Here is a 13,285-nt window from a genome sequence, read left to right as displayed (position 1 = left end):
AAGAGTTATCGACTCAATATTACACAAAAACTGAGATTTCCCTGGATTCCCCAATCATTTCGCAAAGTCTTTCCCTTCACCTCTTTGCCTTAATTGAAACCTGCCTGCTTCTGAGGATAATGCTTCCCCTTAAGCCCTCTTAAAGTATACAGCTGTTTCCTCCAAAGTCCCACATACCTCAGCACCAGTTAATAAGGAAGGATTCTCCTTATTCCCAAACCTCACTTTCAGGCCATTTCTTCTCTGCTCTTGCAAAAGCCTTCTCTGACACCCAGAGCATTCAGCTCTGCTCCTATCCATTAACCTTCCATTCAATTGTCTTGTTCTGAAAAGATGTTAACTCCTGACTTACAGTCTTCCTCTCTTATCCTCTCTTCAGATCATCAATGGTGATTTCAACACCCATGTGTGTAAAGCATAAACACTCTGGCTTCAACGTGTCTTATCTTCCTCACCCTAATGATCTTTTCTCTCAATACCACAGCCTCCCACTCCCATGGCTGCTCTCCAGACCTTGTCATACCAGAAACTGCACCACCTCCAAAAATCTCAATTCAAATAGTACTTCCTTGGATTATAACCAGTCATTGCTAGCTCATTTCGTTACAGCACCCTTCCTTATGACCCTCTTGACACATGCAGACCAATACAATAGCCCAGTTTTCTTACTCTTTATTCACTGACTCCCCATGCTTTCCCTTCTCTTATGTCATAATTGGTGCCTCACTTTCCCTCACCCTCTCCAACCAATCTAACATCAGGTTCTGTCAACTTTATCTCCAAATTATATTCATTTATTTCTTATTCACCATTGTATTCCCAGTTTCTGCTCATAATATAGACTCAATAGTATTTCTTGAATGAGTGAAGCATTAAAGGTAAATGTTGGGGAGTTTCACTTCTGCTTAGGACATAGAAGCAAAAGAGAATGTCACTTCCACATTGATAATAGAAAAAAAAATCATCTAAAAAATAGAACTTTTATGTATCCCAACAGAGAGCTAAGTTTGCAAGCAAGCAAAGCAAACTGAATTCTAAACCTCAAAGGGAAATAGGAAGCATATACTTTTCCACCTTTGGGAGAGCACAGGAGAGAGAAATGTCTGCCACATAAGTAAATAAGAATAACCCAACTAAAATTTTTATTCATTAAGGCCAAGTGTGGGCTAGTACGACAATGTAGTATAGGTAGCAGGTCCAAATACAAGGGAAATGTGCCTTTATTCATAGGACTTTCCACAGGCCTCCACTGAGTGCTTATAAGAAAGCTAGGAGACAGGATAGGAAACTGGAGACAGCCCCCTCAGTGGGGTGGGTGTGCAGAGATAATCATCAGATAATAATCACTCCCCGCCATGACTAACCAGAGATACAAGGCAGAGCTTGGCTGCCATAGGAGGAAGGACAGGAATATAAGAAAACACCAACCTATGTCCCACACACACAAAGTCTGCTGAGTAAGGCTAGGCTAGGAGAACATAGAACACTCCAGTGACCCCAAAACAAGTATAACTCTAAGTAATAAGCAACATCAGTCTACCATTAAGGAAGGAGCAAAGGCTTGTAGAGAGTCCCCTTGATGGTGCAGAATGGCTGAAAGCTAAGGGTGGAGAAGAAGCACTGATTTTTGTTTGCAAGCCACCAAGTCTCCACTCTATACACAAAGAAACAGCTTCCAACCACTGGAGGGATTTAAGATAATGGTACACTGAAGGTAATGAGAGCCACAACAAAATCTAAACCTATCTCATCTCCCATCTAGTATAACTCAACCCCATACTAACAGCTTGAGAGAAAAAGACACACACCCATTTTTCTTGCAAAAATGGTATATACTTGAGTCTTCTATGTATACCTAAACACAATATCCAATAATCATACAAAAACACCAAAACCAACATAAAATCAAGAAAAAAAACAGCCTATTGTCAAGAAATAGGGCAATTAGGGGCGCCTGGGTGGCGCAGTCAGTTAAGCGTCCGACTTCAGCCAGGTCACGATCTCCTGGTCTGTGAGTTCGAGCCCCGCATCAGGCTCTGGGTTGATGGCTCGGAGCCTGGAGCCTGTTTCCGACTCTGTGTCTCCCTCTCTCTCTGCCCCTCCCCCGTTCATGCTCTGTCTCTCTCTGTCCCAAAAATAAAAAAAAAAATTTTTTTAAAGTTGAAAAAAAAAAAAAAAGAAATAGGGCAATTAATAGAACCAGACTCAGATATGACTCAGATGTTGAAATACTTTCAAATAATTAATGATTAACATGTTAAAGGCCCTAGTAAAAAAAAAAAGTATGTGCATAGATAGAAATGTCAGCAGAGAGATGAAAAACCATAAGAAAAAGTTAAATGGAAAGGATAGAAATTGAAAACATGGCATCCAAGACAAAGAATATATTCAATAAATTAATCAGCAGACCAAAAAGTTCTGGGGGGAAAAAAGCAATCAGTAAACTTAAATATAGATCAATAGAAATTATTCAGACTGGGGAGAGAGAGAGAGAAACACAGCAATCAAGAACCATGGAACAATATCAAATGTTCTAACATGTATTTATTAAGAATCCCAAAAGGGAAAAAGAGAGGATAGGGAAGGAAAAAATATGTGAAAAGGTAATGACTAAAGGGACAGTATGAAGAAGTTTATTTTTGCTGGTGAAACAGTTCTGTAATCTGATTGTCATGTTAGTTACTCAAATCTATACGTGCCATAAAATGCCATAGAAAATATACACCAAAAAAGTATAAAATTGGAAGAGCCCAAATAATATCTGTAGCTTAGTTAAGAATATTATACCAATGTCCATTTCCAGATTTTTGTAAATTCTATGATTATGCAATTACCATTGGAGGAAGTTGTGTGGAGGATACATGAAAACACACTACATTTTGCAGCTTCTTGTGAATCTAAAATCATCTCAAAATTAAAAGTTCTTTTAAAGACAATGGCCAAGGGCCTTGGGTGGCTCAGTCAATTGAGCATCAGACTTCAGCTCAAGTCATGATCTCATGGTTCATGAGTTCAAGTCCTACATTGGGCTCACAGCTGTCAGCACAGAGCCCACTTCTGATCCTCTGTCCCTTTCTCTCTGCCCCTCCCCCCTCTCAAAAATAAACATTTAAAAAATAATAATAAAAAGATAATGGCCAAAATTTTTCCAAAAATAATGAAGGAAAACAAATGACCCATACAATAAACCCAGAGAACTTCAAGGAGGATGAATAATACTACATATACCCACAACTAGCCTCTTAATAATCAAACTGCTAAAAATAAAAAATAAAAAAACAGAAACATAATTTTCTTATAACATTTGTAGAAGTAAAATGTATTACATTAAGAGCACACAGTAGGGGAGAGAAGAAAGTTTACTGTTAAAAGTTTCTTTTAACTTAATTATACTAAATTATTTGGTGGTAGTTTACTAACTGTTTATAAGTTTATAGACTGTTAGATGCATATTGTAAATCATAGGGAAACCACTATTTTTTAATGTTTTCTTTATTTTTGAGAGAGTGCGAGTGGGGGAGGGGCAGAGAGGGGAACAGAAGATCCCAAGCGGGCTCTCTACTGACAGCAGAGAGCCCAATGTGGGGCTTGAACCCACGAACCCCGAGATCATGACCTGAGTTGAAGTCAGACGCTCAACTGACCAAGCCACCCATGTGCCATGGGAAACCACTATTTTTAAAAAGAGATAATTAGTAAACCAATAGTGGAGATAAAATGGAATCTAAAAGAAGGCAGGAACATCCAAAATAATTTCTTAAAAAACAAAAATTGAGCGGGGCGCCTGGGTGGATCAGTCGGTTAAGCGTCCAACTTCGGCTTAGGTCATGATCTCGCAGTTTGTGAGTTCGAGCCCCGCATCGGGCTCTGTGCTGACAACTCAGAGCCTGGAGCCAGCTTTGGATTCTGTGTCTTCTCCTCTTTCTGCGCCTCCCATGCTCATGCTCTGTCTCTCTCTGTCTCTCAATAATAAATAAACGTTAGAAAAAAAAATTTTTTTAATAAAAATTGAGTTACAAGAGTCAAACTATCTGACCTCGAGACTTATCAAGCTACAGTAATCACGACAGTGTGCCATTGGCAAAATGGAGCACAACAGAGTCCAGAAACAGGCTCACAAATACATAGTCAATTGACTTTCAATAAAGGTGCCAAGGCAGTTTAATGGGTAAATTATTTTTTAACAAAAAATGCTGAAACAATTAATTGGGTTTTCCATTTGCAAAAAAACACATACATAAACCTTGACCCTTACTTCACACCATATACAAAAGGAAACTTAAAATAGATCACAGACCTAAATGTAAGCCTAAAATTATAAAACTTTCAGAAGGAAACATAGGAGAAAAATGTGACCTTAGATTAGGAAAAGATTTCTTAGATATGACACCAAATGTACAATCCATTTTTATAAATGATAAATTGGTTTGTGTCATAATTGAAAACTTCTGCTCCTCAAAAGATACTTTATAAGACAAGGCAAAAATGGCGCCACCCGGGTATCTCAGTCAGGTAAGCCCCCAACTCTTGATTTCATCTCAGCTCATAATCTCACGGATCATGAGTTGAGCCCAGTATGGAATTCTGTGCTGCCAGTGAAGAGCCTGCTTGGAATTCTCTCTCTCTTTCTCTCTCTCTCTCTCTCTCTCTCTCTCTCTCTCTCTCTCTCTCTGCTCCTCCTTCTCTCCCTCTCTCTCTAAATAAATAAATAAATACATAAATACATAAACTTAAAAAAAATAAAGACAAGGCAAAAATGAACCATGGAGTGGAAGAAATAATTGCAAAATACATGTCTGATAAAAGAACTGTGTTCAGAATGTATAAAGAATTCTTAGAATTTAATTATTAAAAAATCAAACAATCCAATTTTTAAAAAGGGGAGAGGACAAAAACATATACTTCACCAAAGTAGAAATACAGGTGGTAAATAAGTATTTGGGAGAAATGCTCACTGTCATTAGTAATTAGGGAAATACAAATTAAAACTACCAAAGATACCACTTTATACCTATTACATGAGCTAAAATTTAATTTTAGAAATAATTAACAATACCAAGTGCCAGCAACAAAGTGGAGGGATTAGAACTCTCATATATTATTGGTGAAAATACAAAATGGTACAGCCACTTTAGAAAACAATTTGACATTTTCTAATAAAGTTAAACATACACTTAACATATGACCCAACAGTAATATGAACCCAAGGTATGTACCTAACAAAAATGAAAACTTATATCCACACAAACACCATTATGCAAATCTCTATAGAAGCTTTATTCATAATTGCCAAAAATCTAGACACAATCCAAACATCTATCAACTATGCAATGGATAAATAAATTGTCCTACATCCATGAAATGGAATACTTCTCAATAATAAAAAGGAATAAACTTTGGATACATGAATGGTTCTCAAAAGTGTTATGCCAAGTGAACGAAGCCAGACTACAAGGATACATACATACTGTTCGATTCCATTTATATAACATTGTGGAAAAAGCAAAATCACAGAATAGAAATCAGTTGACAGAGCTCTGGTGCGGGGAGTGGGGGAGGACTGACTTATAAAAAAGCACAAAGAAAATGCTGGAAACTTTCCATATCTTAAATGTATTATATGACTACACATTTGTCAAAACACATCAAACTGTACATTTAAGGGCAAAGTTACTGTATTCTCTCTAAATTCATGCATATTTTTACATTTCCATAATAAAACATTTTAAAAACAAATGCTAATATCATGCTCTTCAGATTCTATTTGCAATAAGCCATATATTTAGTCTGTAAAATCAAAGAATGCAATGAACACTATACACACTGTATGTTAGCTAACTTGACAAAGATTTATTTTTTATTTTTTTTAAGGTTTATTCATTTTTCAGAGACAGAGACAGAGCGTGAGCGGGGGACGGGCAGAGAGAGAGTGAGACACAGAACCTGAAACAGGATCCAGGCTCTGAGCTGTCAACACAGAGCCCGAAGCGGGGCCTGAACTCATGGCCAGGGAGATCATGATCTGAGCTGAAGTCAGACTCTGAACTGACTGAGCCACCCAGGTGCCTCAACAATAAATTATATTTTTTTAAAAAAGACTGCAATGAAAAACAAGGCACAGGATGGGAGCAAATGTTTACAAAACACATTCTGATAAATGAATTGTGCCAGAATATAGAAAGAATTTTACTACTCAGTTATGACATACATACATAATTTGAGATATAGGAAAATTTTGTTCTACTGAAGGTTCATGGAGCAAGAAGAGTCTAGTGGAAAGTTTTTGCTATACTGAGATTTTAGTTTCAATATCTTCTTTCCACAAGCAATAATTTTTGTACGATTTTTAATAAGGTTCCACTAACAATAATTCACAATATCCTGGGAAGTTCCAAGCTCACTCTGTATTAAAATTTTTGTAAGAGTCATTTGGATACCAAGGCATCTTGAGCTATGGGTAACAATTAAGGAAAATCATGATACAAAATTAATTAATTCCTATATGCTCCTAACACTCTCCACCTAGTACAACACCCATATACAAGAACTATTTGATGATTGCTTGCATTTTTCTTAAAAATATAAAGCTTATTTGTAAGGGGCAAGTCTTAAAGCAAATATGAGAAATTATACAGCTGTATCCATATCGATACAGCTTTAAAGAATAAAGCCCAAGGGGTGCCTGGGTGTCTTAGTCAGTTAAGTGTTCAACTCCTGATTTTGGCTCAGGTCACGATCTCATGGTTTGTGGGCTCGAGCCCCACATCAGAGTCTGATTGAGATTGTCTATCTCTCTCTTCCTCTCTCTCTCTCTCTCTCTCTCTCTCTCTCTCTCTCTCTCTCACACACACACACACACACACACACACATACACACAATAAATAGACTTTAAAAATAATAATAAATTAAGAATAAAGTCTTATAACTTCTCCAAAGAAAACATCCAGATGGCCAACCGACACATGAAAAAATGTTCAACATCACTCATCATCAGGGAAATACAAATCAAAACCACCATGAGATACCACCTCACACCTGCAGAATGGCTAACATTAACAATTCAGGCAACAACAGATGTTGGCGAGGATGCAGAGAAAGAGGATCTCTTTTGCATTTTATTGGGAATGCAAGCTAGTGCAGCCCCTCTGGAAGATAGTATGGAGGTTCCTCAAAAAATTAAAAATAGAACTACCCTACAACCCAGCAATTGCACTACTAGGTATTTATCCAAGGGATACAGGTGTGCTGTTTCCAAGGGGCACATGCACCCCAATATTTATAACATCACTATCAACAATAGCCAAAGTATGGAAAGAGCCCAAATGTCTATCGACAGATAAATGGATACAGATGTGGTACACACACACACACACACACACACACACACACACTAGAATATTACTCAACAATCAAAAAGAATGGAATCTTGCCATTTGCAACTACATGGAAGGAACTAGAGGGTATTATGCTAAGCAAAATTAGTCAGAGAAAGACAAATATCATATGACTTCTCTCATATGAGGAATTTAAGATACAAGACAGATGAACATAAGGGAAAGGAAGCAAAAATAATATAAAAACAGGGAGGGGGACAAAACATAAGGGACTCTTAAATATGGAGAACAAACAGGGTTACTGGAGGGGTTGTGGGAGGGGGGATGGGCTAAATGGGTAAGGAGCACTAAAGAATCTGCTCCTGGGGTGCCTGGGTGGCGCAGTCGGTTAAGCGTCCGACTTCAGCCAGGTCACGATCTCGCGGTCCGTGAGTTCAAGCCCCGCATCAGGCTCTGGGCTGATGGCTCAGAGCCTGGAGCCTGTTTCCGATTCTGTGTCTCCCTCTCTCTCTGCCCCTCCCCCGTTCATGCTCTGTCTCTCTCAGTCCCAAAAATAAATAAACGTTGAAAAAAAAATTTTTTTTAATAAAAAATAAAAAAAAAAAAGAATCTGGTCCTGAAATCATTGTTGCACTATATGCTAACTACCTTGCATGTAAATTAAAAAATAAATGAATGAATAATGAATGAATGAATGAATGAATGAATGAATAAAAAGAATAAAGTCTTATAGGGGAAGATGGTGAAGTAAGAAAACACTAGGCTCACCTCATCCTGTGGATACAACTAGGTAACACCCACATTAGTGTAAATAACCCTGAAACCTGGCAGAACAGACTCGCCACCACTAAATGTAGAGAAGGGCATATCAGAGAGTATAGGAAAAGGCTGAGATGTGGTCAGGAGCTGAACAGAGCACAGGACTGCCCATGGGAGATAGGGACCAGCAAGCACCAAGAGGGGAAATAAACAGACCCTCACACCAGGCAGCCATGCATGGGGGGCCTGCACAGGAAAGACAAATGCCCATAACATTTGGCTTTGAAAACCAGAGGGGCCAAATTTCATGAATTCTTACCATCAATGAGGTTTACCACCTGGAATTTTAAGAATCAGTGGGCTGGACTCTGGGAGAGCTGGAGGGTAAGAGGAAACTGAGTCCTTGACTTTAAAGAGATGGTATAACAAACCAACCCACAGAGACACAGCATAGAAACAGCAGTTCGAAAAATGCCTGGGGTATATGGGTGGGGATTCGTTTACTAATCTCAGCCAGTGCTGGAGGGGCAGGTGTGGTTGGATACTTCAGGAACAAATAAACTGGTGGGTACCAATTCCCTCCCCTGCTCCCCAGCCTAGATACAGGGACACCTGCTGGAACCAGCACAGTGCCAACACTCTCCACCTAACTTGCTAACAGTACCCCCACCCCCACATTCTCCGATATGCCCCCTCCAGCCAGGCCTTCATTCCAGGTCTCCTCCCACAAGCAGGCCCACACAAATCTTGCTAACACCACACATCCTGCCCCCATGCACTTCCTTCCCCTCCAATTCAGCCTGCCTCTGTCCCCAGCAGCTGCAGGTTCCTCTCCCACAGTGGACCAGTATGGGTTTTACTGGCCCCATGCTCCCTACCCCTACATTCTCCTGTGGGCCTGCCACCTCCAATTTACCCTTGGCCAGGGCCAATCTGAAGCAGTGCTCCAAGTCTGGCAGTGTGCACGTAGCCCTGACAGTGGCCAGCACCACTCCAAAGTGACTGCAGCACTGCAGAGAGAGGAAGATAACCACACACATCAGTCCAACTGAGGCACCAGCAATGGGGTGGGGGCCTGACTACAGGCCCCACTCACCAACAAAAGCTTCTTGGGACAACACAGGGAAATCATCCTGCAGTTTGGTGCTACTGCATATCTGGCAAATGCAGCCCCAGACTGGTCCACTAACAGTACAGGGACTAAACACTTCCCACAAAGGTAAAGAGAGCCATTGCAGACAACTGGTCTAAAGCCAAAAATGGCTCAGCCACAACAGCAGGGTGCATGCAACTCACACAGGAGACACCCTTAAAGGGCCAGTATCTGGTAAACAGGGGACACTGCACTGCAGGGCACTACAGGACCTCTTCTTCATAAGGCCACGACTTGCAAGAGCAGGAGACATACTTGACTTTCCTAACACAGAGAAACAGACATGGACAGAATGAGGAGACAGAGGAATATGTCCCAAATGAAAGGACAGGACAAAACCACAGCAAGAGACCTAAGCAAAACAGAGATAATATGCCTGATAGAGAATTTAAAGTTCATGAAGATACTCATTGGACTAGAGAAAATAGTGGAGGACCTCAGTGATACACTTAACAAAGAGATACAAAATAGGGGCACCTGGGTGCACTGTCAGTTGAGCATCCAACTCTTGATTTTGGCTCAGGGCATGATCCCAGGGTCATGGGATCAAGCCCTGTGTCTGGCTTCACACTGAGCATGGAGCCTGCTTAATATTCTCCCTCTCTCTCTCTCCTTCTCTCTCTCTCCCTCTATCCCCCTCTCCCACTCCTGCACACTGGCTCTCTCCCTCTCTCTCATAAAAGAAATAAATTTAAAAACAGAGAGAAAGAAATAAAAACAATCAGAGCTGAAAAACACAATAACTGAAATTTAAAAATACACTAGATGGAACAAATAGTAGGCTAGAAGAAGCAGAAGAATGGATCAGTGACCAAGAGGACAGAGTAATGGAAAGCAATCAAGCTGAACAGGATAGAGAAATAATAATAATGAATGAATGAAAATAGACAAGGAATTCAGCAACATCATCAAACATAATAATATTCACAGTATAGGGATCCCAGAAGAAGAGAGAGAAAGGGGGAAGAAAATTTATTTAAAGAAATATTAGCTGAAAACGTCCCTAATCTGGGGATGGAAACCAATATCCAGGTCCAAAATCAACCCAAGGAGGTCCACACCAAGACACGTAGTAATTAAAATGGCCAAAATAATAATAGAGAATTTTAAAAACAGCAAAAGAAAAGGAGACAGTTAGATACAAAGGGAAATACCATAAGACTATCTGCATTTTTCAGCAGAAATTTTGCAGGCCATAAGAGAGTAACATGATATATTCAAAGTGCTGAAAGGAAAAAATCTGCAGCCAAGAATACTCTATCCAGCAAAGCTATCATTCAGAATAGAAGGAGAGATAGAGTATCCCAGACAAACAAAAGCTAAAGGAGTTCATGACCACTAAACCAGCCCTACAGGAAATGCTAAAGGGGATTCTTTGAATAGAAAGGAAAGATCATAAGTAAGAGTTTTAAAAATATGAAGCACAAAAGCATTAGAAATAAGTATATCTGTAAAAATCAGTCAAGGGATTCACAAAATAAAAGGATGTAAAGTATCACACCATATACCAGAAATCTAGAGGGAAGAGGAATAAAGAATAGGCTCAAACTTGTGTGACTATCGATTTAATAGTAGACTGCTATATGCAGCAGATATTAAACACAAACCTAATGGTAGCCACAGATCAAAAACCAGTAACAGATATGCAAAAATAAAGAGAAAGGAATCTAAGTATATCAATAAACCATCAGCAAACCATGAAAGAGAGCAAGAGAAGAATCAGAGAACTACAAAAACCACAAAACAAGTAATAAAATGGCAATAAATACATACTTATCAATAATTACTCTGAACGTAAATGTACTAAACACTCCAATCAAAAGACATGGGGTAATGGAATGGATAAAAAAACAAGACCCATCTATATGCTGCCTACAGAAGATTCATTTCACACCTAAACACACATACAGACTGAAAGTGAGGGGATGGAGAAACATTCATCATGCAAGTGGACATCAAAAGAAAGTCAGGGTAGGGACACCTGAGTGGCTCAGTCAGTTGAGCATCCAACTCTTGATTTCGGCTGAGGTCAGGATCTCACGGTTCATGAGATTGAGCCTCATGTGGGGCTCTGTGCTGACAGTGCAGAGCTTGCTTGGGATTCTATCTCTGCCTCTCCTTCCCCTGCATCTCTCTCAAAATAAATAACCATTTTAAAAAGTAAATAAATCGTCCTTAAAAAATAAAAATAAAACAAAACAAGGACTGTAACAAGAGACAAAGTAGGATACTGTATAAATGCAGCATTATTTACGCTAGCCAAACTATGGAAGCAGCCCAAGTGTCCATCCATAGATAAACAGCTAAAAAAGGCTTTGTGTGTGTGTGTGTACACACACACACACACACACACACACACACACAATGGAATATTATTCAGCCATTAAAAAGAATGAAATCTTGCCATTTGCAACAACATGGATGGAGCTAGAGAGTATAATGCTAAGCAAAATAAACCAGTCAGAGAAAGATAAATACCATATGATTTCACTTATATGTGCAATTTAAGAAAAAAAAACAGTGAACAAAGGAGTGAAAAGAGAGAGATAAACCAAAAAAAAACCAGACTCTTAACTATAGACAACAAACAGATGGTTACCAGAGGGAGGTGGGCGGAGGATGGGTGAAACAGGTGAAGGAGATTAAGAAAGAGTACACTTATCTTAATGAGCAGTGAGTAATGTGTGGAACTGTTGAATCACTGTACTGTACACCTGAAACTAATAGAACACTGCATGTTTACCACACTGGTATTAAAAAAAAAAAAATACCAGCAAAAAAAAATAAATAAAAACAAAACCAAGAAAACACTATGGTACTGGCGCAAAAATAGACACACAGATCAATAGAACAGAATAGAAAACCCAGAAATAAGCCCACAATTACATGGTCAATTAATCTTTGACAAAGGAGGCAAGACTATATAATGGGAAAAAGACAGTCTCTTCAACAAACGGGGTTGGGAAAAAATGGAAAGCTACATGCAAAAGAATGAAACTGGACTACTGTCTTACACCTTACACAAAAATAAACTCAAAATGGATTGAGGACATAAATTTGAAGCCTCAAACTATAAAATCCTACAAGACAGCACAGGCAGTATTTTCTCTGACATTGGCCACCGCAACATTTTTCTAGACATGTCTACCAAGACAAGGGAAACAGAAGCAAAAATAAACTATTGGAACTACATGAAAATTAAAAGCTTCTGCCTAGCAAAGGAAACAGCCAACAAAACTAAACGACAACCTACTGAATGGGAGATGAAATTTTTGCAAATGACATATCTGATAAAGAGCTAGTATCCAAAATATGTAAAGAATTCATACAACTCAACACACACAATAATAATAATAATAATAATCCAATTTTAAAACGGGCAGAAGATATTAATAGATATTTCTCCAAAGAAGACATCCAGACGACCAACAGACACAGGAAAAGACACTCAACATCACTCATCAGATAAATGCAAATCAAAACCACAATGCAATATTACTTCACAAACCTGTCAGAATGGCTAAAATCAAAAACTCAAGAAACAACAAGTGTTTGCAAGGATGTTTCCAAAAAGGAACCCTTTGCACTGTAAGTGGGAATGCAAGCTGGTGCAACTACTGTGGAAGACAATATGGAGGTTCCTCAAAAAATTAAAAATATTACGATATGATCCAGTAATTCCACTAGTGGGTACTCACCCAAAAAAATATGACAACACTAACTCAAAAAGATATATGCACCCCATGTTTATTTCAGCATTACTTACAATAGCCAATTATGGAAGCAGTCCATTGTCCATACATAGATGAATGCATAAAGAAGTTTTATATTATAACTTAGAATATAGAATAACCATAAAAAGGAATAAAATCTTGCCATTTGCAACAACATGGATGGACCTAGAGGGCATAATGCTAAGTAAAAAAAAAAAAAAATCAGTCAGAGGAAGACAAATGCCGTATTATTTCAGTCATACGTGGAATTTAAGAAAAAAAAAAAGAAAGAAAAAAAGAGAGGCAAACCAAGAAAACAGATTCT

Source organism: Prionailurus viverrinus, chromosome B2 (assembly GCF_022837055.1).
Source record: "Prionailurus viverrinus isolate Anna chromosome B2, UM_Priviv_1.0, whole genome shotgun sequence".
Lineage (NCBI taxonomy): Eukaryota > Metazoa > Chordata > Mammalia > Carnivora > Felidae > Prionailurus > Prionailurus viverrinus.
This window is presented reverse-complemented; position numbering follows the sequence as displayed.